The 25,482-nt window shown below is 51.8% G+C and overlaps 1 protein-coding gene and 1 long non-coding RNA gene across 22 annotated transcripts in view; one reads left to right on the top strand and one right to left on the bottom strand.

Annotated features, from left to right (window-relative positions):
• The first annotated feature begins 307 nt into the window (after nucleotides 1-307).
• Nucleotides 308-25,482, top strand: part of SYNE3 (spectrin repeat containing nuclear envelope family member 3) — a 109,648-nt gene continuing 84,473 nt past the window's right edge. For 18 of the 21 annotated variants that reach the window (XR_014811329.1, XR_014811330.1, XR_014811328.1 and 15 more), the window contains exon 1: nucleotides 308-371. The gene's annotated coding sequence lies outside the window, so the exon portion shown is untranslated. Of the gene's footprint in view, nucleotides 372-12,624; nucleotides 12,691-25,482 lie in introns of those variants that run through there. The other 3 variants (XR_014811333.1, XR_014811332.1, XM_084970131.1) reach the window with 1 other exon arrangement.
• On the bottom strand, nucleotides 13,758-21,417 carry LOC146401905 (uncharacterized). Its single transcript, XR_014811341.1, has 2 exons — nucleotides 16,586-21,417; nucleotides 13,758-16,286 (listed from the first exon to the last, which is right to left on the bottom strand). It is a non-coding gene; the product is annotated as an uncharacterized LOC146401905 (long non-coding RNA).

Raw genomic sequence — 25,482 nt, 5'->3', positions numbered from 1 at the left:
CTGAGCGGAGAGGGCAGTTGTGGGCCCGGGGCCAGGGGTGACAGGGGTGAGGGTGCGGAGCCCCCACGACAGCGCTCCCCCCCTGCCCCGGGGGAGGGGGTCCGCGATGGGGTGCCCACCGGGCTGAGGCCGGGCTCCTCGGCCCTTTGCCAAGAGGGCAGAGCCAGGATCGTCCTTCTCCCACCCGCCGAGGTGGCGGGGCCCGGGGCGGCTCCCGCGGCGGGTCCGGAGGGGACTGGGCGGGGCGGGGGCGAGTGTCCGGGCCCCGCCCCGGCCCCGCCCCGCTCCGGAGCCGCCCGGGACGCAGGGAGGAGGAGGGCGGCTCGGCCAGCACTGCCCGCGGCGCCGCGCTCCCGCACGCTCCCGGCCGGGTAAGTGGCTCGGGGCTGGGTGCCGGGGCTGGGTGGCCGGGCCGGGGGCTGGGAGGGTCGGGTCCTCAGTCCCCCGCCCAGCCCTGGCACGTCCCCTGGGGATCGGAGTCGCCGAAAGTCAAGGGGACCTGGGGAGGCGCGCCGGGGGCGGGGGCCCTGGAGTGACAGCTGCGGGCGGGCGGGTATTTTTAGTTTAAACCCAACAGTTCCTTGCAGTGTGCAAAATCCCCGAGCCTTTCCGCTCCCCAGCCCGGCGGGTACAGTCCCCAAGAAAAAGCCCATAAGCCCCGGGCAGCGCGTCCCTAACGGGCACCGCCTCGAGTCTTCGCTCTGCCTCCTCTTGGGACGAGCGGACCAGTCATGCGGGCTAGCGCCGCCGCGTGTCCCCGGCTGGGGCAGTAAACACCGGCAGGAGTACCCCCTCCTGGCGACCACGAGCTTGCTCCGTAGTGCCTGAGGGCTCAGAGCTCTCTGTAGCAAGAGGAAGTCGCATCCGCAGGCAGCGTCAGTTTCATTTAGAACCCGTCTCTGGCTGTGCAGCCTTGGGCAAGCTTCTCGCCCTCTCTGAGCCTCATCCACGTCTCTAAAGGTCGTGGTGGTGAGGCCGAAAATCTCCTGCGGGGCCTGAGGGGGCCCCATATGGATGCTGACTCCCCTTACAAACTTCAGAACTTGGCTGCAAACAGTGGACCTGGTGGACCTGGCCGTTGGTCAACCCAGGAGCAGTGAGTGCTCTCAAAACCCACTGACCTCCGCTTCAGGGCTCTTAAGACAGGGGACTCCACTGGGCTGGGTGATAACGAATGTTACGATTTTACTACTTTGGCCCTGAAGCTCTGGCCCAAGGCTGCCCTGGGCCCTCTCCCAGCTTCCTCATGGCACTAGTGAAGGATACAGCCAAGGGCTGCCAGTCGGGGAGCCTGATGCGTCCAGCGGGCATCCCTCATCTCACATGAACGAGGGAAAGAGGGGACAGTGGGGAGAAGGGAGCATGTCGCAAAATCGCTGCCCTTCTGAGCTTGACAGGACAGCCTCCTTCATCCGCAGCAGCGGGGAAACAGGTCCAGAGAGAGGGAGTGTTTTGCCCAGAGCCACACAGCCAAGAACTGAACTTGACTCCTGAAGGGTCCAGCCGTGCCTCCTGCTCCGCTGGGACTGCCAACCGCTATCAGGGGTCAGGAGCGGGGAGGCAGAGGGCTGTGCCTACAGGCTGTTTTGCACTGTTTCCTGAAACTGTGCCCCAGCGGGCCCTCGGACACGTGTGGGTCTGCACATTCCGCAGGCGGGACCGCGCTGGGGCAGACGCCACAGCTGTGCCAAGCCTGCTGGCCCCGGGGCGTCCTTTATGGCTGAGAGGCCCCTCAGAGGGCAGCTGGAGTGGGTGTGGGCCAGGGAGGCTTATTTTAGGAACTCATTCCTCTCTTGCTAGGGGTCCTGGGGAGGGGACTTGAGGATTTGCTGGTGGCTCAGGTTTCTGCCCCAGGATGCGCGCTGGCCTCTACCCCTGAGGCACTCTTCAGGGGGAAGTTGCAGTTCCCTTCTGTCTCCATGGGAACCAACCACATTCTCCTGCAGCCTCCGACATGTCCTGCCTGGGTGGCCACTCTGCCTTGTGATGGGGTAGGGCTGTTGGGGGACCTTGGCTTGATGGTGGGGTGACCTCCATTCTGGGGAGGCTGGAGTGGGCAGTTCCAGCACAACCTCCAAAGCACCCTGGAGCCCCCGGGAGTCCAGCAGGCATGGGGCCCTCCAGTGTTGCTCAGCCGTTAGAGATGGGGGTGGCCAGGTCAGACCAGCCGTGCCATACAGCCTTTTCCCAGCTGTGAGACCAAGGAAAAGTCACTTCGCCTTTCAGAGCTTCAGTTTCCTTCCCCCGGAAAGGCGATGACCCTAGGACTTGCCCTGAGAATGACGTGGGACGGCCCATGAACCGCACTCTGTGTGGTGTCAGGCTCCGCATGTGGGAGCAGCTGTCACAGTTTGGGGTGACGGGGTCTGGTTGGGACACCTGAGTGTCCTCCCTCTCAGTTCCGCCTCCCCGCCCCCAGCCTTGATGTCCCCATGCCTGTCAAGTGGTGGGTGGCTTTGCATCCTCTCGCTCTGGGCTCTTTCTGGGACTGAAGGCTGGTCCTTGACCCCAGGGGAGAGATTTTTGAGAGGGGCCTGCGGTGGAGCATCCCCTGTCTCTCACCTCCTAGGTGACCTTAGGCAAGGCTGCCACTGTCGGCCTGGGTACAATGGAGGAGAGCAATTCAGAGGCCGGGAGTCGTGGAGTTAGGACATGGACCCACGGCATTTGACAATGCTCTTCATGCCTCTACAGAGCCTCTCAGACGACTCAGGGACCGCGTTATATGTTAATTATCAGGAGAACGGTACTGGTGAGGCAGGACCCAGTCATCATTAGATGTCGGCATTGGCTGGAAGAAGTGGAGTCCAAGCATATTTTCCCCCTTTAACATCTAAAAGTAGCCCAACTGTGTCACCAGGAGAGGAACCTGGGAGTCGGGGACGTGCCCACCCCTTAAGAAATCTTGGCTTCAGGACTTAGGGATGGGGGACCTGACGTTGGGTCCTTAGTGGGTTAAGGACCCGACGTTGCTACAAGCTGTGGCATAGGTTGCACACGCGGCTCGGATCCGGGATTGCTGAGGTGTAGGCTGGTAGCTGCAGCTCCAATGCGACCCCTAGTTCGGGAACTTCCATATGCCGTGGCTGTGGCTGTAAAAAGAAAAAAGAAAGAAAGTCTTAGAGATGAAACCTCTGGGAATGAGCAGCTAGGAAGCTGAAGCCCCGACTTTGTCATCTCTAAAACAGAGTTTAGAGGCCCCGCACCTCCCTGGAGGGTTGCTGTGACTGATCGAGGGACAGTGCTCAGCAGAACACCCAGCATGGGGCGGGGCCACACCAGAAAGAGGCGCCAGCATGGTTTTTCTCATTACCAGTCCTCCTAGTGTAATTGTGACAATGTAGTGTGGCCTGCACCACCTCTTGCCTGGATTTCTAGGCTCCAGATTTGGCAAAGGGAATCCCACCTTCCCTGAAATACTTTGAAAGACTCAGGGGGAAGGCAGAGAGCCGCTCAGGAAATGAGGAAGCTCAAAAACACAAGCGCAGGAACAGCGCGTTGTTTAGTGATATGCACCTGAGATATAAAATGATGGCAAAAAGCAAGAAGGTGATTACCTTACGTAAAAGTCCAGTATCATCTCAGGTTTTGGGGAGAGGAGATTGGGATTCAGAGGGTCATGGCTGGGGTTGGGGGATGGGGAGGGGGGCGGCGCTGCAAGGGAGGTCACCTTGTAAATTGCAAGTACAGGTATGTTTCATGCACACCTCCAGACATAGATCCTGGTTCACAAATTTGAGCAGGTTTAAAAAAAAAAAAAAAACCAAGGGAACGATAATGCAAAATCAGGGTGGTTATCTTTGCTAAGTGAGAGGGTATAGGATCAGCCTGCTGCACTCTCTGTGGGGTCATAGGCTCCATGGGCATCATTTAAAAAGAGTTTTTAGTTCCCACTGTGGCGTAATGGGATCAGTGGCACCTCTGCAGCGCCAGGATGCAGGTTCTATCCCCGCCTGGCATGGTGCTTTAAAGGATCCAGCATTGGAGCTCCCATTGTGACTCAGTAGGTTAAGAACCCAACATAGTGTCTCTGAGGATGCGGATTTGATCCCTGGCCTCACTCCGTGGGTTTAGGATCCAGGGTTGCCACAGCTGCTGTGTAGGTTATAGTCGTGGCTTCCATCTGATCCCTCACCTGGGAACTCCATATACCTTGGGGCGGCCAAAAAAGAAAAAAAAAAAATTGGTGTTTTTTGGCCTCTCCCGTGGCATGTGAAAGTCGTCAGGCCAGGGATCAAACCTGCGCCACAGCAGTGAAATGACAACACTGGATGCTGAACTCGCTGAGCCACCAGGGAACTCCTAAGATACTTTTATACTTCATTTCTTACAAATAAGAAATACGTATATGTCCAATGTATATAACACATAAATATAATATGTATAATGTAATACAATGTGCATCCCATCATATGGACACATTAACTCTGACGTACTAATACAATTGGAAGATCATACAGAGCATGCTCACAAAGCTCTCTTAGAAAATCACACTCTTCCCACAGATTCAAATGCTAATCTGGCTGGATTTAAAAAATAAAACAAACGCAAATCCTGTTGTATAACAGACACGTGGTTTCTCATTCAAGAGAAGTCTTCTCCCTCTTCTGAAGTCATACAATGAGAAAATGACTTTCACACGCTACCATCTCAGATTACCAACAGGATTTTTTAAAGTCCTGGCCTCATGATTTATGCTTCTGAATCAGAGAATATGGACCTGTCTGAGCTGGGAGGAATCCCAGGTCCCCTGGACCAATCCTGTGGTTTTACAGCCGAGGAAACATGACGTGCAGAGTTAGAGAAAACTGTCTGCCCTGTGCCGCCACACCTGTGTGACTCTGAGGACACCGCCCACCACACCTGTGCTACTACAATTGCAAGGGCCGGGCTCCCTCTTCCTCGGAACAGGCGGGGAAGTAGTAGTACCCCTGAGACTAAATGGAATCATTTTAATTTTTTAAAAAAATCAGAAGAGGGAGTTCCCTGGTGGCGCAGGGAGGTGAGGATCTGGGTTGTCACTGCTGTGGCTCTGGTTACAGCTGTGGCATGGGTTTGATCCCCTGCCCAGGAACTTCCTCATGTGGTGGGTGTGGCCAAAATGAAAAAAAAAAAAAAAAGGAGAAGGGAACTACAACTTGCACGATAGAAGCATCGTCAAAGGAGATAGACAAGCAGTACCTAGACCCTCCCTTCCTCCTGGAAGCCCTCCTGGGTCTCCTCTGACTCCTCCTCCTCCGCAGGGCATGCTCGATAGATTTATAAGTTAGCAAAGCAAGCTAGTGTCATGGATGCGGTGCTCCCCATTTCATTTTTAGATGGGGCAACAGGTTCAGAGGGGTTAACCATCTCGCCCCAAATCCCATGGCGCGTAAGTGGTGGGCCAGGAGTTTCACCCAGAGGGAGAACTGAGAGACGACAACTGTCTTAAGTGTGCGGTGTGTGGGCACAGCCTTCCCTCCCCAGAAGCCAAGCCCGTGGTGGCCCAGCCTGGTGGGCTGTCACATCCTGGAAGCTCTGAATGCTGAAGGCTCTAAGCGCCAGGCTTCCCCCCTCTCCACGGGGCTTGCTTTGTTGGTGACAAGGACTGCAGGGCACTGAGAATGGGGGTAAGCCCAGCCCATTTTTGGCCCTGGTGCCTGCAGGGCTCACTCTGACTCCTGGCCACCTTCCCTTTGCCCAAATCAAAGGTGTCCTATCCTCTGCAAAGCTGTCTTCCCATCCAACAGGACCCAAAGGGTGGGTGTCCCAGGACTGTCACTTCAGGCGGTGGTTTTCTCAGGCTCGGTGGGCACGGAGGGAGGGAGCCATTGTGCCCCTGTGCACATGCTCAGTTGGGTGTTGGGGGCCTGGGGCCAGGGGCAGCCCTGCTCTGTGGCCCGGGGCCAGAGGCAGTACTGTGAACCTGCTTCATTTGTCTGATGGGGCTGGTGATACCTCCCCATAGGGCCGAGCTGATGGGTGGACCCAGTGAGAGAGAATTTTACACAAGTAAGGGAGCCTTCAGGGACTAGGAAACAGGCCCTTGCTGTATGTGCCTGGAGAGATGGTGTGTGCAATGTTCAAGAGTTTGGGAGTTCCCCTCGTGGCTCTGTAGGTTAAGACCCCAACTAGTATCCATGAGGATGCAGGTTCGATCCCTGGCCTCGCTCAGTGGGTTCAGGATCCGCTGTTGCCACATCTGCAGTGTAGGGCACAGAGGCAGCTTGGATCTGGTGTGGCTGTGTGCTGTGGTATAGGATGGCATCTGCAGCTCTGATTCGACCCCTAGCCTGGGAACCTCCATATGCCGCAGGTGCAGCTGTTAAAGAAAAAGTAAGAAAAATATTTTGGAATGGTGGTTGAAGAGGAGAGTAAGAGAATGTGAGAACCAACCATCACTCCAAAATATTTCTTCCTTTTTTTTTTTTTTTTTTTTTTTTAATGGTTGCACCTTCAGCATATGGACGTTCCCGGGCTAGGGGTCGAATTGGAGCTGCAGAGATGCTCTCATTGGAGCCTGTCATTTTACCTTTGGGGTAAACTGAGTCTGCACAGACAGAAAAGACTGGCCCAAGTCTCTTAGGTGACTTGGAGCCCATCCGGGACCTGAGACAGTGTCAGTACCCATTCCCCTCCAACAACCTTCCCTAAAAGTCTGGGGTGTAACACAATCTGGGGTGGTTGCTCGAGGAAGATGGGGGGGGCTGGGCTGGGTTACTGGGTTAGTCCCCCCGTCATCAGCACAGCTCGGATGGAACAGGGTGGGCTTCTGTCTCTGGCTGAACTCTAGGTCAAAAGTCTTATTTGAGATCTGGAAAGGGCTGAGCCCCTCCCGAGTGACATTTGCGAAAATAACGTAGCAGGCTGACTCACTGGAGTAGCCTCTTGGTGCAAAGAGATGGCCTTTCGACAATGACGGGAGGAGCCCTTGCTTCGTTCCACAGACTCATTTGACCTTCGCCCCGCCGGCCGGTCTCCTTTTCCTGCCCTTTAAAATGGGAGGTTGGAATTAGGAGATCTCTAAGGTGCCTGGAAGTCTGGATGTTTCCTCTCCTCCCAGAACCTCAGCCTCACTGTAGGTGTTTGGTGACCTTCAGTCTGGCTGCTCTTGTCTGCACATGTCCCCCACCAGGAGGGGCCAGGTCACTTAGGCTGGTCCTTTCCCGCTTATCTGGCTCCTCCTTGCTCTAAGGATTAAGCCCCAAGCCCCCACCCGGCCACCACGCCCTGTCCTATCTCCCCGTCTCATTGTCCCTCTAGCACCTATCCTCACCTGAGCTTATCTGAGTTATTTACCATTGACTGTATCACTCATCTCCGGCTAGAACACAAACTCCATGAGGGTGAGATTTCTTTCCCTGTCCCCAGAGCATCCTGGCCCTAGGAGCTGCTCAACCTGTATTTACAGCGTGAAGGAATGAATGGATGAGCAAAGGAATGTATCAGTGTCTACACTGCCAGATCGGGCTGCCATGGAAGATTCCTTGGGTACCATGTCAGCTAGCATCTCTCCCGAAGGTCCTGAAGGCTCCCTGCCTTTCCTCCCTTTATCCTCACAGCGACTCGGTGACATGGGCTCTGTTACTTCCATTTACAGTGAGGTTAGCAAACCTGTCCTCAGCTAGTTAACCGCGGAGTGAGGAACTGAACTCGGGTGTCCTGAACAGAGTTCATGCAGGTAACCAGCAGCCTGCCTCCGCCTTCAGTGCGGCGAGTGCCCTGAGCCGGACCAAGCACTCAGGTCTCCATACCAGGCTTCTAGTTCTTTCTCTGCAGCCCCCGAAAGCTCTTACAGGTCAGTCCTCAAAGGAAACCCTCTCTGTGTGGCCAGAGGGCCCTGCCCTGCCCACACCCTTTTCCACTTTAGACCCAAGGAGCCCCACCTGCGGCTTGCTCATCGAGAGCTTAGTGACCACAAGCCGGCGTTGTAGGTTGGGCATGAGCCAGCTGGGGTTGCCAGGGTAAATTCCTTTACCCGGCATCGGTCAGTGATGGAGCTGGTTTCCATAATTTGCCTGTTTATCTGTTTGTTGCTTTCGTGCTCAACTTTGCTCGGAAATAATTTTAGAAAATGGATTCTTTAAAAATTCCACCGTGTAATGTCTCTGGTTCCCGCTGCCTTCGGGGTAAAAGCCACTTGAAGGCTTGGGTCTCTGCTTGTGGGTGTGCTCCCCTGATGAGGAGGGGAGGCCCCCCCCGCCCCGCCCCACTTGTTCCTGCAGGAAGCAGCTCCTGGCTGGAGCCGATTTGCTGCCAGAGCCATAGCAGCACATGTTTGCGGCTGGGATCTGGGTCCTTCCGCGCTGAAAGCTTCACTCCTTGGGCAACTGTATTCCTTCGACAGGGCTGACTGAGCTGGACTTGTCCTGTCCCTGCTTTGAGTGGGGGGAGTCTGGTGGGGGATTTGGGTGCTTTACATAGACTGTCCCATCCCAGGCATGATGGCTTAGAGACAGCAAAGCTCAGGATGCTGTAAGGGGCCCCAGGAAGCACCCTTTAACTTCGTCTTTCTGGACTTCGGTTCCCTTCTCTGTAAAGTGGGGGACACGCACTAACCTCCTCCCCCCACTGGGGATGTGTGAACACGTGTCATAAACCTCAAGCCCCCGCTGGGAGAGCCTGGAAAGAAGGGGTTGTTAATTGCTAGTTTAGCCCACAGACCAAGGTGTCACCTGTCTCCCTGTGCAAAGAACAGTTAGATCTTAGACTTTTTTTTTTTTGCTTAAGAAACAAACATTTACTTCTCACATTTTTGGAGGCTAGGAAGTCCAAGATCAAGATGCCAGAAGATTTGGTATTTTCCTAATTTGCCCATCTGCCTTCTTTTTTTGTCTTTTTTTTTTTTTTTTTTTGCCCTTTCTAGGGCTGCTCCTATGACATATGGGGGTTCCCAGGCTAGGGGTCCAATCGGAGCTGTAGCCGCTGGCCTACGCCAGAGCCACAGCAACACGGGATCCAAGCTGCATCTGCAACCTACACCACAGCTCATGGCAATGCTGGATCCTTAACCCACTGAGCAAGCCCAGGGATCGAACCCACAACCTCATGATTCCTAGTCGGGTTTGTTAACTACTGCGCCACGACGGGAACTCCCTGCCTTTTTTTTTTTTCAATTACTAAATGAATTTTATTACATTTATAGGTGTACAACAATCATCACAACCAAATTTTACAGCATTTCCATCCCAAACCCTCAGCGCATCCCCCCACCCCCAACCTGTCTCCTTTGGAAACCATAAGTTTTTGAAAATCTGTGAGTCAGCATCTGTTCTGCAAAGAAGTTCATCATGTCCTTTTTTTAGATTCCACATGTAAGTGATAGCATTTGATGTTGGTGTCTCATTGTCTGACTGACTTCACTTAGCATGATAATTTCTAGGTCCATCCATGTTGCTGCAAATGCCCGTATTTCTTTCCTTTTGATGGCTGAGTAATATTCCATTATGTATATGTACCACATCTTCTTGATCCACTCCTCTGTTGATGGACATTTAGGTTGTTTCCATGTCTTGGCTATTGCATATAGTGCTGCAGTGAACAGTGGAGTACATGTGTCTTTGCGAGTCGTAGTTTTCCCTGGATAGATGCCCAGGAGTGGGATTGCTGGGTCAAATGGTAGCTATAGTTTTAGTTTTCTGAGGAATCTCCATACTGTTTTCCACAGTGGTTGCACCAATTTACATTCCTACCAACAGTGTAATGGGGTTCCCTTTTCTCCACACCCTCTCCGGCACTTATTGTTTGTAGACTTTTTGATGATGGCCGTTCTGGCTGGTGTAGGTGGTACCTCATGGTGGTTTTGATGTGCATTTCTCTAATGATGAGTGACGCTGAACATCTTTTCATGTGTTTTTTGGCCATCTGTATGTCTTCATCAGAGAATTGTCTGTTTAGATCTTCTGCAGGGGCAGGAGCTTTTAAAGGGGAGTTTCAGGTGTGCCTGGGCTGGGGTTGGGGTGCTTCTGTGCTGAACAGCACAGACAGCGCCAACAGCCATCTTGAAATCAGCCCTGTGATGGCCTGGGCAGCACCATCTTGGTTGCTGTAAGTACAGTTAATCTTTAGTTCCAGGGTCCATTTGTTCCCATTTTCTTGAACTCCGTTCCCAGAATTGTGGCAGCTATGTCGTGGCTAACATCTGCTCATCATAGAGTTCACTTTTTCCACCTGGTGGGGGTTTCAGTATCTTAAAAAAGCTTAATGGCAGCCACCACCTGTGTCTCTAAGGAAGGGGGACTCCAGAGGAAAAACCCTGATGAAGACACAGTTCTCAGCCTTTAATGATTTATTTTGTCTTATTAGGGCCGCACCTGCGGCATATGGAGGTTCCCAGGCTAGGGGTCCAATCAGAGCTACAGCTGCCAGCCTACACCACAGCCATAGACACAGCAACGCCAGGTCTGAGCCAGGTCTGTGACGTACACCACAGCTCACGGCAACACCAGAACCTTAGCCCACTGAGCAAAGCCAGGGATCCAACCCATGTCTTCATGCATACTAGTCAGGTTCATTACCAATGAGCCACAATGGGAACTCCACAGCTCTCAGCCTTTAGAAAACGTGGCCTGGCCAGCCCATTCTGGATATCAGGGACTGCGTGCTTTTGCTGAAAGAATAGTAGGGAATCTTCTGGATTCCCAGACCTGGAAGAATGCTGTGCTGATAGGTAGGGCTGGGATGAGCTGTTTCCCTTGAGCTGATAGAACAGAGGTCAGCAAACTTCTTCTGTAAAGGGACAGATGGCAAATATTCTTGGTTTCAGGGGCCATATGGTCTCTGTCTCTGTCATTCATTTCTCCCGTTGTACCCAGAAAGCAGCTGTAGACTCTGGAAATGAATGGGCTGCCTATGTTCCGATAAAACTACTTGGGGACAGTGGAATTTGTCTTTCGTGTAATGTTCACCTGTCATGAAAGATAACTCTTCTTTTGAGTTGTTCCAACCATTTAAAAATGTAAACATCACTCTTAGTTAGAGAGCTGTGCAGAAACAGGCAGGGGACTGTGGTTTTGCGGCCCCCTGTTCCAGCGTGTTCTCTGTGGTGGAGGGTAAGCCTTGCAGACGTGACACTGTTTTAATCATGTTGGCTCTTAAAAATGGAATTCTGGAGTTCCCTGGTGGCTCAGTGGGTTAAGGATCCGGCGTTGTCACTGCTGTGACTCTGGTTACTGCCGTGGTGCGGGTTTGATCCCTGACCTGGAAACTGACACATGCTGTGGGTGCGGCCAAAAAAATAGAGTTCTGAGACAGTTCTCAATCTTGTGCCTGCTGTTTCAAAGAAAGCCTGGTGTTCATTACTTAGTTCACTTATCAGCAAATGTTGGGTCTGGTGGTGAAGAGGGGCGGAAACTGGGGAGAACACTGGTTCTGGGCTGGCTGGGGAACCTTGGACAGGGATTTAGCTTCTCTGAGCCTCATTTTGTTTATCTGTAGAGGCAGTAATTGACCGTGTCATTGAAATAAGCAATGCGAAACTTAAGTCAGACCTGGCACACAGCACACCCTTCCTGAGGGTTATTAGTCGTTCCCTCTCACTTCCATGGAGTTCAAGGGTACAGGTGGCTGGAGATGCCTTCTCCCTTTGTCCAGCAGCCCTGCACAGTAGATCTTATCTAGCATTTTATGGAGAAGGCAACCCAGAGAAATTACCAAGCTTGTCCAAGGACACAAGCTAATAATAAATGGTAGAGTTAGAAGACCGTGATAAAAGACCTCGCCTTTTCTAGTCGATGCTCTTGCAGGTGGCAAGAGTGGAGAAGAAATCCAGTTTCTCTGGGGACTTGGGGAGGGAGGTAACTTAATCATTAGCATCTTCCGCTTTATTTATTTATTTATTTGGCTGTGCCTGCAGCATGCAGAAGTTCTCAGACGATGGATCGAACCCATGCCACTGCAGTGACAATGCTGGATCCTTAACCACTAGACCACCAGGGAGCTCCGCATCTTTCCCTTAAAAGCCAGGCTCAGATTCGGAGGGACACCAGCAATATCTGGGGGACCTCACAGCCCTCGGCACCTTGGGGAGGTATCAGGCTGAGAGGTTTCTGTGACTATCTTAGCAGGAACTTGGTTGCCTTGCCTGGAGTTCTGAATTAGGAGCCTCAGCCTGAAAACAGACACCCAGGCAAGACTTTCTGAGTCCTCTTGGGAGAGAGCATCTGTGGTGTGAGTCTCTCCAGGGCTAGTGAGGAAGGTTCTAGAAGACAGGATTCAAGGCTGCTGCTTTTGAAGAATGGAATCATGAGGGTCTTGGGAAATAAGTAGTGAGTTCCTGCCCAGTTTTATGCCTGGTTTTCTCTCTGTCCCATGGAAATGAAAAGGTCACCATTGGCTGCCTGCTGCTTGAGCCCAGCCCGCACCTGTTGGTGGCCTGCAAGGGGCCTGCTCTGAATGCACAAAGGGAGGCTGGGGAGGAAGCCTGACCTTGGCTCGGGGAGGCCTCGGGAGATAAAGCTCAGACAAGGGATCGAGAGCCTGCGCAGCTTCCATGGCTGATTGCCAGCTGGGACAGTGGGCTGAGCCCATGTTTGCTGCAGCCCCTGTGCTTGTCCGAAGACTTTATCAGAGAAGGGAGGGCACACAGCCTGTAGACTCACCCATCACTGTGCCCTTTATAACCTGGAGCGTCTCCCTCTCTGTTACCTGAGAAAAAGCTGCCCCCCTCCCTGCCCCCTGACACAGAGGGCTCCTGGAAGCCCAGCCCCGCAGGTGAGTGGCTCAGAGATTGGGTGGTGGTGGGGGGATCAGAAGGCAGGGAGGGTTGTGCAGAGGGGAGAGAAGGTGGAAGTAAGTGTGACCAAGATGAAGGGGTCTCCTGGGACGTGGGATTTGGGGGCTAAAATGGGAAAGCCCCAGGCAAATCGGGACCAGTTGGTCACCCTAGTCAGGCAGAGTCCTGCCACCCCGGCTGTGGCACTGGGCAGGCTGGGTCATGATGGACCTGAAAGAGGGGGCCCCTTGAGGCTCAGTGCCCCCTCAGACTTGATTGCATGAAGAATCCGTGACTCTGCTGTCCCCCAAGTCTGTGAGCACAGGATGGCAGAAACCACCCTATCCTCGGGCCAGCTCCTGCCTGTCCCCAAGCACAGAACATTTAGTAAACGCTGGAGGATGAAGGAATGAGGGGTGAGGGCCTCTGCCAAATTACTCAGGTGCTGGTTCATGCTTTGCTACTTTGCACATGCTGTTCCCTCTCCTACATGCCCTTCCCTGCCTTGACAGTCCCTGACCACATGTGTCCCCTCTGAGCCAAACCTTAACTCCTTGACGGGCTTGCTCTGTTCATGCTTCTGCCCCCTGCCCCCAGCGGTGACCCCCTCCAGGGAAGGTCCCAGCTTAGTATTTGCTCTGCTGCCCTTGGCGCCTGGAGGTGCTGTACAGCTTTCTTGAGCAGATGAATGGCGCTGACTGCATAGAGCAAAGAGTCATTCACTTGCCAACTTCTGGCCGAGGGCCTGCTGCAGGCTAGGCACTGTCCTAGGCACAGGGGCAGGAGCAGTGGATATGACTAACAAAATCTTTGCTCTGATAGAACTTACATTCTAAACGGTTCTAGAAGCATCTAGATCCAATGAACAAGCAATAAGTCAACAGACCGAATCCGAAGGTCCAGTGTGCTGAAGGCGATGCAAAGGAGAAGGCAGGCGTCCGAGTCCTTGCCAGGTGCTGGCAGGCCGAGGCGGAGGCCACAGCTCCCTGGAGGGGAAGTGATTCAGGCCCAGCACATGTGGCTCCCTTCCCCTGGACGCAGCCAGCACATACCTTCCCCTGGGTGGTGGCAGCCCCGCTGTTGAGTGTGGCCAACTCGGGGAGGGTGGCATTTGCCTGTCGTGCAAAGTCCCTGCGAGGAAATCCATTAAAGCCAGTATTGTGCAAGAGAAGGCAGAAAACACATTTTTGAAGGTCACGTGGTGTTGGTGCCTGGTGTGGGAGGCCCAGGGTGTGTCTGCGCCCCTGGCCCCCTGGGACCAGATTGCAAAGAATGGGGCTCACGTGCTGGCTGCCCCTCTCCCCCAGTGGGTGGGTGACCTTGCCAGGCAGTAGCAGGAGGGCTCGGGCTCCCCTAAGTGATGGCTGGGGAGCCCAGGTCCCTCCAGGGGGAAAGGGATACGCCCCCCTGCCATTAGGTCAAGGGGGAGAAGGAGGGTGACAGTGCTTGGTCAGCTTCCAGGCTGCACGCAACAGTGGGGTATTGTCCACTGTGACTGATGGGGAGCTCACCCCCAGACACAGGCCCTTTGGGGAGGGATGGGGTAGCATCCAGCAGGGCCAGGTGCCCTGTGCCCAGAAAACATGCTGCTCCCCAGAGCCCCACACGGCTTCTCTTTGCTGCCTGAATGCAGGTGGCCCCTGGTGCTGAGGCCCAGGGGGCTCGGGGAGGCACCTCTGCATCTGTAAAGGACATGGCTCACCCCTGCTGGTGACACCGTCATGTTGCCACCCCTGGAGAGCCAGGAACAAGTCAGTCCCCAGGCCGGTGCCCTTGGCTTCACACAGGCACATCGTAAACCTGGCGTCTCGAAGCCCTGGCAGGAACGGGCATGTGCTAATTATAATCTACACGGCCTGTTAACCATTGACCTTGGACTCCAAGGAGGCGAAGGCTCCAGGGGGGAGGCCTTAGGGGTGCTCTGAGGCCTCCAGATACAAGGCAGGGCCTTCTGTGACTCAGAGGATGGGCTCTTGGGTAGCTCGGTGGACGCTACTTGCAGCTTTGGCAGAAGGGAGATGGTTTTGCGCCCCTTGGACTCTGCCGGGGGCGCCCCTTGGACTCGGCCGGGGGACTCTTGGGAGACAAGTCAGCAGGATTACCTTCCGTGTGACCTCAGGCAGGTCACGTAACCACTTTGGACCTTGACTTCTTCACCTATAAAAAGAAGGCCGGAGTTCCCTTCGTGGCTCAGTGGAAACAAATCTGACTAGTATCCATGAGGACACAGGTTCGATCTCTGGCCTCGCTCAGTGGGTTAGGAATCCGGCATTGCCGCAAGCTGTGGTGTAGATCACAGAAGCGGCTCGGATCCCCAGTTGCTGTGGCTGTGGTATAGGCCAGCGGCTACTGCTCTGATTTGACCCCTAGCCTGAGAATCTTTATATGCTATGGGTACAGCCCTAAAAGACAGGAAAAAAAGAGAAGGCAATCATTTCTATTTTAATTGGAAAAGGGAGACCTCAATGAGGTAGTGTGTGTAAGCACCTAATACAGGAACTGACACCTAGTAGGTGCTTAAAAATGTTGGTTCCTAGCCATTACCCCCTGAAAAATCCTGGAGGACTTCCTGGAGGCGGTGATGCTAGCACTGATGAGTGAATGCAGGCAGGCAAAGAAGAGCATTGAGGGGAGAAGCCACTTGGTGTGTACTGGGAGCCCTGGGGAGGTCTGGCTCAGGAAGAAGAGGTGGGAAGAGGTGGGAGGTAAACCTGCAGAGGTGGGTGGAGAAGGACGGCCACTGCCCCAGTACGCTTTGTGGACTTTCTCAGGGGCAGGCCATGGAGCTGTGGAGGGATTGAGTCAGATGGACCTTTGACTCTGAACCTAACTGCCCCTTTCTGCCAAAGAGAGAGAACTCTGGTCTCTGCCTCCTGCGAGACCGGAGGCAAGTTGAAGCTCTCTGGTGCCTGCGACCCTGGACCCGGGCGTGGATTTGGCTCTGCGGGGCCGTGGGTCTCCCCATCGGTTCAGCAAGCACAGCGCTGGAAACTCACTTGCTCCCCACACTCCCATTTGGAACAAACTCTGCCTGCCTTAGACTGTTCTCACTGCTGGGGTTCATTTATTTAATAAGAGTAGGGTTCGACTTGTTCTGTGTCCTTAGATAAACCAAACCTGAAAACCACGGGAGCGCTTTTTTTTTTTTTTTTAAGCTGGGAAGTAAAGTGTGCTGGGTTTTCTACTCTGTCTTATTCCAGCCATGACACAGACCCTGGGTCGGCAAGATCTGGCTTCGGTGGGTCTGAGAGGCCCGTCTTTGTATCGAGGGCCTGGTGTACGCCAGGCTCCCTGCCAGGCCCTTGCATGCTTCTTGGTGCCATTGGTATCCTCACTTTACAAACAAGGAAACTGAGGAACAGAGAGGTTAATACACTTGCTCAGGGTCACATAGCTATTCGATGGAGAAGCCAGATTCAGTCCCACACTGGCTATACTTCACAGACTACCTTTTCTTTAGAGCGTAATGTGAAAGCTGGGCTTCCTAATTTTAAAATCTAATGGAACTGTGAAATCTCTTCATTTGTTATTGGAATGTATGCAGCTTTAAAGTCCTCTAATTTTTTTGTTAATTGCCACTACCACCTTAAAGAAACTGACATTTGGAGTTCCCATTGTGGCGCAGTGGTTAACGAATCCGACTAGGAACCGTGAGGTTGCGGGTTCGGTCCCTGCCCTTGCTCAGTGGGTTAACGATCCGGCGTTGCCGTGAGCTGTGGTGTAGGTTGCAGACACGGCTCGGATCCAGCGTTGTTGTGGCTCTGGCGTAGGCCGGTGGCTGCAGCTCCGATTGGACCCTTAGCTTGGGAACCTCCATATGCCGCGGGAGCGGCCCAAGAAATAGCAAAAAGACAAAAAGACAAAAAAAAAAAAAAAGAAAAGAAAAAAAGAAACTGACATTTAAGAAATGTACCTATGGGAGTTCCCACTGTGGCTTAGTGGGTTAAGAGCCTGACTAGTATCCATGAGGATGCGGGTTTGATCCTTGGCCTTGCTCAGTGGGTTAAGGATCCTGTGTTGCCATAAGCTGCGGTGGAGGTCACAGACATGGCTCTGATCCTGCTTTGCTGTGTCTGTGATGTCAGCTGGCAGCTGCAATGCTGATTCAACCTCTAGCCTGGGAGCTTCCGTGTGCTGTAGGTACAGCCCTAAAAAGAAAAGAAAAGAAAGGAAAAGAAAGGAAAAGAAAAGAAAAGAAAAGAAAAGAAAAGAAAAATATATGTGATTCCAATGCTCTAAGAAAACTTTTTACTTTTTCCAATGTTCCTTTCAATCTTTATCTTTTTTGACCCAGTTTTTGTAGTTTTCACAGCACAGATTGGCAGCTGCAGCCCGCTGTCCAAAACGCCACACAATTTTGTAAACAAGCTTTTCCTGGAACACTGCCAGGCTCATCATTTACATACTGGCTATGGCTGTCTTCGCGCTACAACTGCAGATTTGAAGAGCTGTGACAGGCACCAGTGGGCGTGCCAAACCTAAAATATTTACTATCTGACTCATTCCGGAAAAAAGTGTCAACCCCTGGTCTAGAGGGCAAAGAGTTTTGCGCATGATCATTTTTTTTTGTAATTGGAGTATAGTTGATTTTCAGTGTTGTTTTAGTTTCTGGTGTACAGCAAGGTGAATTAGGCATTATCTCTCTATGTTCTTTTTCATGTTCTTTTCCATTATAGTTTATTACGAGATATTGAATATAGTTCCCTGTGCTATATACTAGTAGGTCTTTGTTTTTCTCTATTTTATGTTTAGTGATTTGTTTCTACAAATTCCAAACTTCTAAATTACCCCTCCCCGCACCCCTTCCCGTTTTGGTAACTGTAAATTCATTTTCTATGTTTGTGCATCTTTTCTGTTTTGTAAATAAGTTCATTTGTATCATATTTTAGATCCCACATGTAAGTGATATCATCTGACTTTCTTCACTTCATGTTGCTGCAAATAGCATTATTTCCCTCTTTTTATGGCTGAGTATATAACAGTGTTTGTGCGGGGTGTGTGTGTGTGTGTGTGTGTGTGTGTGTATACCACATCTTCTTTATCTGTTCCTCTGCGTGTGGACACTTAGGGTGATTCTATTTCTTCTCATGAGCCCAGTGTGTCTCTATTTCTTGACACTTGGAAGGAGTGTACAGCGTGATCTTTTTTCCCTGCAGACACAGCATTATTCCATAGTGTGAATATCCTGTTTCTTGGTGTAAATGGCCAAGGAGAGTCTACGGAATGGATGTCACCAACTTACCTTAACCATTTCCTTTTTGCTGCACAGTTAAATGGCATTTTTTTTTCTCAGTAGAACGTCACGTGCAAATTTATATTTATGTAAAACCCTGAGATAACGCCGACTGCTTACCAGCACCATCTAGCAATGTAACCTACTTAGATCAGATTGCTTTACTAGTAAGAGTACAATAGTAATATAGTAAGAGTGAACAGTAATAGAGTAATAGTAAAATAGTGTAGTATGTTACTACATTGCTATTATTACTATTGTTACTGTACTATTACTATTATTACTCCCATTTTACAGAAAGAGAAGTCAGAGGCGTTCGTTTCCCTTGGCAAAGGCTGCCTGGTTTTTCAGCAGCCAAGTTACATCTGAGTCTGCTCGCCTGGCTGGCTCCAGGGTCCGTGTGCTCTGAGCAGCTGTTGGGAAGAATCCTAGAAGAGGCAGGCCTTTGTGGCTGTGACTGCGTGTGCCTGCGGATGGGCGTCCAGCACAGTGACTCACCAGGAGTGAGTCCCGCCCTGCCCAGCCCAGCCCGGCCTGACCGACCGCCCACAGCACCCAGATTTGGTTGGTCTCTGGTTTACAAGCCCAGCAGCTAGGCCACGTGACCACACACTTGGTTTCTTTGTGGAAAACAGCCCTGAAAAGAAGGCCAGCTGCTGATGCTAAAGAGAAAAAGGATGTCTCTTGGTCAGAAAAATACCATTTAGGCGGAATAATAACAAGCGTCCATCAGGGCCTCTGCTTTGCAGCCGGCGGGAGACGGAGCTTGCGCCGATTGTAAATCAGTGATACATTTGCAAATGTTCTAGTGGGATTGAGAAAAACAACAACCGAAATGTGACATAACTGTCCAGCAAAAGGGAAATGGTGCAGGGTGATTGGTGGCCTCCATCCCAGGGGCTATTCTGGGTCGTTCACGATGAGAAATGTGCATCATTCACGACATGGGTTTCGTGTAGCCCTGGTCAGGGGGGCTTTGGGAACCAGATGCGACCTACAGGCCTCCCCAGAGGAGCACGCGTACACACAAAATGCTGCACGAGATTTCAGGGAGCTCATGGAGCTCCTCGAAGCCCAACCCAGGGGTCCCACACATTGTCGGTGGGGGGTAGGGGGGCAGGTTCATGTCCCTGGCTCACAGGGACATTTTGAAAAATGAATTTAGCGAGTGCTGCACATGGGGGATTTCAGAGGGTCTCAGGTCGAGAGATGATGCAGTGTAGAGATTGGGGGTGGGAGGGAGAGCAGGGGTGTTGAATAGACGCTGGATGCTGTGTCCATCTTCCAGCAGAGGAAAGGGAGCCTGAGCTGTCAGGTCAGCCAAGGGCATGGGATCTGGTCGGTTCTGTTCACCTCTGGGACCACAGCGTCTGGTGTAGAGTGGGCACGGAAACAAGATTTGTCATTAAATGAAATAAGCGTCTCCCAAGCCCTGCAGCAGAGGGAAGTCGGCGTGGTTCCAGGTTAGAAGATGGGATGGGACTTCCCTTCGTGGCTCAGCGATAACACACCCAACTAGTATCCATGAGGATGTGGGTTTGATCCCTGGCATCTCTCAGCGGGTTAAGGATCTGGGCTTGCCTTGAGCTGTGGTGTGGGTCGCAGATGCGGCTCAGATCTGGCATTGCTGTGGCTGTGGCGTAGGCCGGTAGCTGCCTCTCAGAAGATGAGACGGGCCTGTTCCCTCAGGTCCACGGAAGGCACATCCTTCATCTTCGCCTGGCCTGGTGGGTGATGGTGAGAGAGAGACACAGAAATGAGACTGAACTGGGTTTTTCTCAGCTGTCAGTTCCTGGAAACCCCGGGCCAGGGCCCCGCAGCTGGGCTTGGTGTCCCCATGTGGCCTGATTCATTTCAAGCCGTACCTCGAGAGGCCTGGCGTCACCAGGCCCACGTAGTCACCCCGTGCTGGGCTTGTCTCTCGGCTGGTCCCCCATTTCAGGCGCACTCCCTGCAGAGGCCTGGCCTGGGGTACATCAATCGGGTGTGGGATGGGACATCCTGTTCTGACTCAAAAAGGAACCCCCTCCTTTTGCTTTCCTGACTCACTTCCTCATTTAGCTGCAGTTCTGCAGCATGGCACGGGCGCTGGAACCAGACAGTCCTGGGCTTGCTTAGACAGTAGCTGTCTGACCTGGGCAGGAGAGCCGGCTCCTCTGAGCTTCATTTTCCCCATCTGTAAGGTGGCAGCGTCGCTCCTGCCTTGATGGTTGGTGGATAATGAATGAACCACACCTGCCCAGCACCTGCCACACAGCAGGTAGCCTCCTACATGGGAACTTTGGGTGACATTTTCCCAACCCGCAGGGGCCTCTTTTGACAGCTAAAGGTCAAGACTCATGATGACCATGACTCCCACCCAGGGCAATCTACTAGCATCACAGATGATGGGGGTGGGGACAGGGTAGGAGCCGGCAGAACCCTCCTTACCCACCAATCGTTGGCGCCATGCGCGGCGGGGCACAGCTGCGAGTGCAGACACTGTGGGGAGGAATGGAGGCTGCATGTTTAGTCAGCTGTTGAGAAAACTCCCTGGATGTGAACTCTGGTTTGTTTGTTGAAGTGCAGGTTTCCAATAAAAAGGATGCCTTGGGATTAAATAGCACTTTACAAGGCGTTCTATGAGCAAAGGTGCCAGGTCGCTTGAAGCCTTTACAGCTCCGTGTTAGTTCCAGACAATTGGTCAGACACTGCCCTCTTTGCTTGTGGGGCTGTCATTGACCAGGACATGCCACTCCCTTGCTCACAGACCCCCGCTGGCTCCCCGGCACCCACAGAGTTAAGTCAACACGCCCCTTTGAATCCTGTGCTGCTCAGGCTCCCCTCTTGCCTCTCTGACACAGTTTCCTTTAACGATTCCCAAGCCCAGGCTGCAGCCTGAACTTGGCCTTGCTCTTGTCCACCTGTCAGCTTTTGTGCCTGCTGGTCCAGCAGCTTCTTATGCCCTTTCCCTCTTGTCTTCTTATCCAGACCCTGCTCACCCTGCACGTCTCAGCCAGCCTGTTAACCTTGGCCCTGAACCTCTCGTTGGATCCCTAATTAGAATCATTGCTCAATTCTCAAGGTTCCGAGAGCTTCTCCTGTGCTGCTCCGTATGCGCACGTAACAGCCTCAGTCAGGGTCTGTGGCCACACAGACCGTCTTCATAGCCCGCAGCCTGCACCTGGCTCAGCCCTGGGCAGGTCCAGATGTTAAAAGTCCAATGGTCTTGGACTTGACTCCTTATCTCTTAACTACTTGGACCTTGGGCATAGCACGAAACTCCCCCATCTCCGTGTCCTCATCTGGGAAATGGAAATGAATATTACGGCCTGTTGCTCAAGTGTAAAAAATAATTTTACAATTAACTTAGCAAGTGCGGTTGAAATGAAGTGCTGAGCTTCTCAGGGGGAGTGTTTGTTTCTCACAGGGATGGCTGTTTCTATAGGTCTGTATGAATGACTCTCTTGGTTTGGGGATTTTGTTTCTTTTTTTAAAAAATAGCTCTATTGAGATATAAGTCACAATATACAGTTCACCTGTTGAAAGTGTACAACTCAAAATGCCTTTTAGTGTATTCACAGGGTTGCACAAACATCACCACCATCATTTTTCTTTTTTTCTCTTTTTTTCCTTCAATAAAATTTTTCATTTAAATTTTTTTCATATTTTATTTTATTTTATTATTTTTTATTACTCAATGAATGTATTACATTTATAGTTGTACAATGACATTTTTTACTTTTTCATGTTGTTATAACTACCCATAACTTTTTTTTTTTTTTTTTTTTTTTTTTTTGTCTTTTTGCTATTTCTTGGGCCGCTCCCACGGCATATGGAGGTTCCCAGGCTAGGGGTCGAATCGGAGTTGTAGCCACCGGCCTACGCCAGAGCCACAGCAACGTGGGATCCGAGCCGCGTCTGCAACCTACACCACAGCTCACGGCAACGCCGGATCGTTAACCCACTGAGCAAGGGCAGGGACCGAACCCGCAACCTCATGGTTCCTAGTCGGATTCGTTAACCACTGCGCCACGACGGGAACTCCTACCCATAACTTTTTTTATTACTCAACGAATGTATTACATTTACAGTGGAACACTGATCATCACAATCCAGTTTTATAGGATTTCCATCCCACAACCCCAGCGTGTCCCCCTTCCCCCAAACTATCTCCTTTGGAAACCGTAAGTTTTTCAAAGACCACAATCATGTTTAGCACATTTTAATTACTGCCCCCAGAGCCTGCACGATGCCCGATCCTCCCACGGCCCCTGCCCCCCACCCCCCACTCCTAGGCCACCTCAATAGATTTACTTTCCGTCTCTACAGATCTGCCTGTTCTACATGTTCCATTTAAGCAGAATCATATAAAACGTGGTCCTTTGTGATTGGCTTCTTTCACTTAGCATCGTATTTTCAAAGTTCACCTATGTTGTAGCCTCGCTGCCGTCCTTCTCCAGGCCAGCTGGCTCCAGGCCTGGGTAAAAGAGCAGATGAGACACAGCCCCTGCCCTTGAGAGCAACAGTCTAATGGCAAGACAAACACATCAGCAACAATCATGGAGTCCGTTGGGGTGTGCTGGGTGGCCCTGGCTACCAAGGGCTGCAGGTGCAAGGGGGCGGATGGCAAGACTCAGCTTTGCTGATAGGACCACAGGCCTGGCCCAGATATGAACCCTTGCTCTGGGTGGTATTGAGAGGATGGTACATTGAGCTGCATAGTCGAGCCCCCGCAGAGAACTGACAGCTCTTGCATCTGCCATCCAGCACCAGCTTTCTGACTCACATCCAACCAGCCCTAATGTGCTGACCAGGTGGCTGCTCATCACCTGTCTCCAGGTAAAACACCGTGCATGAAGGGAGGGCTCTGGAGCCAGCCGGTCCGCATTCCACCCCAGCTTTGCATTCTTTGGGCAAAGTTACTTAACCTCTCTGTGTTTTGCTTCCTTCTCGATAATACGAGGCTGACTATAACACCCACCTGGTAGGATATTTGTGTCTCTCTCTCTTTTTTTCGTTTTTCTTGGCCATGGCCTGCTGCGACTTGATGTGGGATCTCAGTGCCCAGGCCACGGATTGAACCCGGGCTGCAGCAGTAAAAGCACCGAGTCTTAACCACCAGACCATCAGGCAACTCCCCTGCCCAGGGTATTTGTTTCTAAAGCACTATGAAGTGCTTTAGAGGATAGCCTGGCACAAAGAACAGGCTCTTGTGAAGGTCTCTGGTTATTACAGGTTGGAATTGTAGCTCGGAGGAGTGTAGCATTCACTCCAGTGTGTTAGGGCTGCTCCACAATTGGTTATTATAGCCCATGGCTATTACACGTTGTAACATGATGCAATTAGCCGTTAGGTTGCCGGGGGATCTTTGCAGTTCTGTGCATTTGAATGAGGTAGGGCTTCCTGACAGTGATTCTGTTTAAAGAAAAAAAAAAAAAGTCTGGAGGTGAATCAGATGTGCCCCTTCTCTTCAAAACAACCTTCTAATGTAAGGCCCCTCCATCTCAGAGGCCATGCAAGTCAGGTGGTAATTCTTGCTCTCACTGGACCAAGGAGATTGGAGTTTGGGAGCCGGTTCATAGCAGAGTCTGCACTGGCATCCATCCTCCTTCAGCACATTCTGGGGCCCGCTCTGGCCCCAACCCTCTGCCTGAAGGAAGGCTCTGCTTTGGGGGTTAACAGAGTCTGTGCTGATGTCAACCCTCCCCGCCCCCACCCCCGCCTTTCTCAAGTTTCCCTGCACCTGCAGCATGTGTGTATCAAGGGCCAAATAAGGCTAGAGAGATGCTCTTTCTGGCTCCACACGTCTTCCTTTTCATAAAAGAGAACAGAACTATTGTGACTCAACTAAAATAAAAATTTTAAAATAAAAACTTAAAAAAAAAAAAGAATAGGACTAACAAGTATAAAGTACCTACAAAGTGCCATTGGGGGAAAATATGAGTCTTTCTGTTTGCGAGCACCTGCTATGTGTCAGTACCTGTCCCGGGTACCTTGATCAAGCTAGCAGTGATCACAACGGGCAAGGACCAGTCCGGATGCAGTTCACACTCAAATGAGAGGAGCCGTCTGAGGGCTCCATGGCAACTGCTGACTCAGAATTGTTGATTTCCTTTCCTGATGCTAGGAGACCTGGCAGCAGCCACACAAGTTGTTGAGCAGATATCCAGGCCCCCTTTGAACCAGGACCCTGCAGGAGCATGGCCTAAGGGCCTCATGGAACCACTCTTTGGGAGCTCAGAGAGCTCCACCCACGTGTCAGGGACTCCTTTGGTTTATCTGTTTTTACCCACTCTTTTTTTTTTTTTTCTTTTTAGGGCCGCACCTATGGCATATGGAGGTTCCCAGGCTAGAGGTCTAATTGGAGCTGTACCTGCTGGCCTACACCACAGCCACAGCAGTGCAGGATTCGAGCCATGTCTGTGACCTACACTATGGCTCATGGCAACACCAGATTCTTAACCCCCAGAGCAAGGCCAGGGATTGAACCTGCATCCTCAGGGATGCTAGTCAGATTTGTTAACTGCTGAGCCGCGACAGGAACTCCTGTTTTTACACACTCTTGACTGTTGGTTCCAGGAGTCTGCTGGCAGTGCCCTTGAAAGTGGAGTAGGTTCCTATTGGCCCAGTGTCTTGCCATCACTCAGCTCCTTGCTCCCTTAGTCTCCAGCCCAACAGGCTCAATGCTGGGCAACACCCGTAGCCCTAAAGGAGGAGGTGCCTGGCGAGGGCTGAGTGCCATCTAGTAATTGTCCTAAAGTACAAATGCGGAGGGAAAACATTAAAAAGGCTGACCACAGTGGGGTCTGCGGGAATGGGAATGCTCACCCATTGCTGGTCAGAATGAAAAGAGGTGTGGCTGCTTCGGTTTGGCAGTTTCTTAAAAATGTAAACATACACCTACCATCTGATCCAGCCACTCCACTCCTAGGTATTTTTGCAAGAGAAATAAAGCATCTATGTCTATAGATTAGTGTTTAGAGCAGTTTTTTTTTTCTTTTTATGCTTTTTAGGGCCACACTTGTGGCATATGGAGGTTCCCAGGCTAGGGGTCGATTTGGAGCTGTAGCTGCTGGCCTACACCATAGCTCACGGCAACGTCAGATCCTTAACCCACTGAGCGAGGCCAGGGATCGAACCTGTGTCCTCATGGATACTAGTCAGATTCATTTCCGCTGAACCACTACAGGAACTCCAGAAGCTTGGTTTCTAATAGCCAAAAACTGCCCATCAGCAGGTGAGTGGATGACCGTGGATGACCAACCACTGGCCTCCACGTGCTATGGAATGTTACTCAGCAACGAAAAGGGATAAACCATTTATTCAGGCAATGACATGGGTGAGTCTCAAAGTAATTATGTTGTGTGACAGAAGCCAGGACCCCACCAAAAAAAAAAAAAAAATACACACACACACCATATTATCCCATTTATGTAGAAACCTCCAGAAAATGCAAGTGACAATAAGTGACAATAAGCACATCAGAGTTTAACTAGGGCAGGTGTGGGTAGGAGGGAGGGATTAGAAATGGGATCAGAAAACTTTTGGGGTGATGGGTATGTTATCTTGATTGGGG

The sequence above is a fragment of the Sus scrofa genome, chromosome 7 (genome assembly GCF_054392235.1).
Source record: "Sus scrofa isolate SSC_HxYL_T2T_F1_AM1 chromosome 7, Sscrofa_HxYL_maternal_Yorkshire_Landrace_v2.0, whole genome shotgun sequence".
Taxonomy (NCBI): domain Eukaryota; kingdom Metazoa; phylum Chordata; class Mammalia; order Artiodactyla; family Suidae; genus Sus; species Sus scrofa.
The sequence above is the reverse complement of the archived record's forward strand: the minus strand, read 5'-3'. Positions and strand labels throughout refer to the sequence as shown.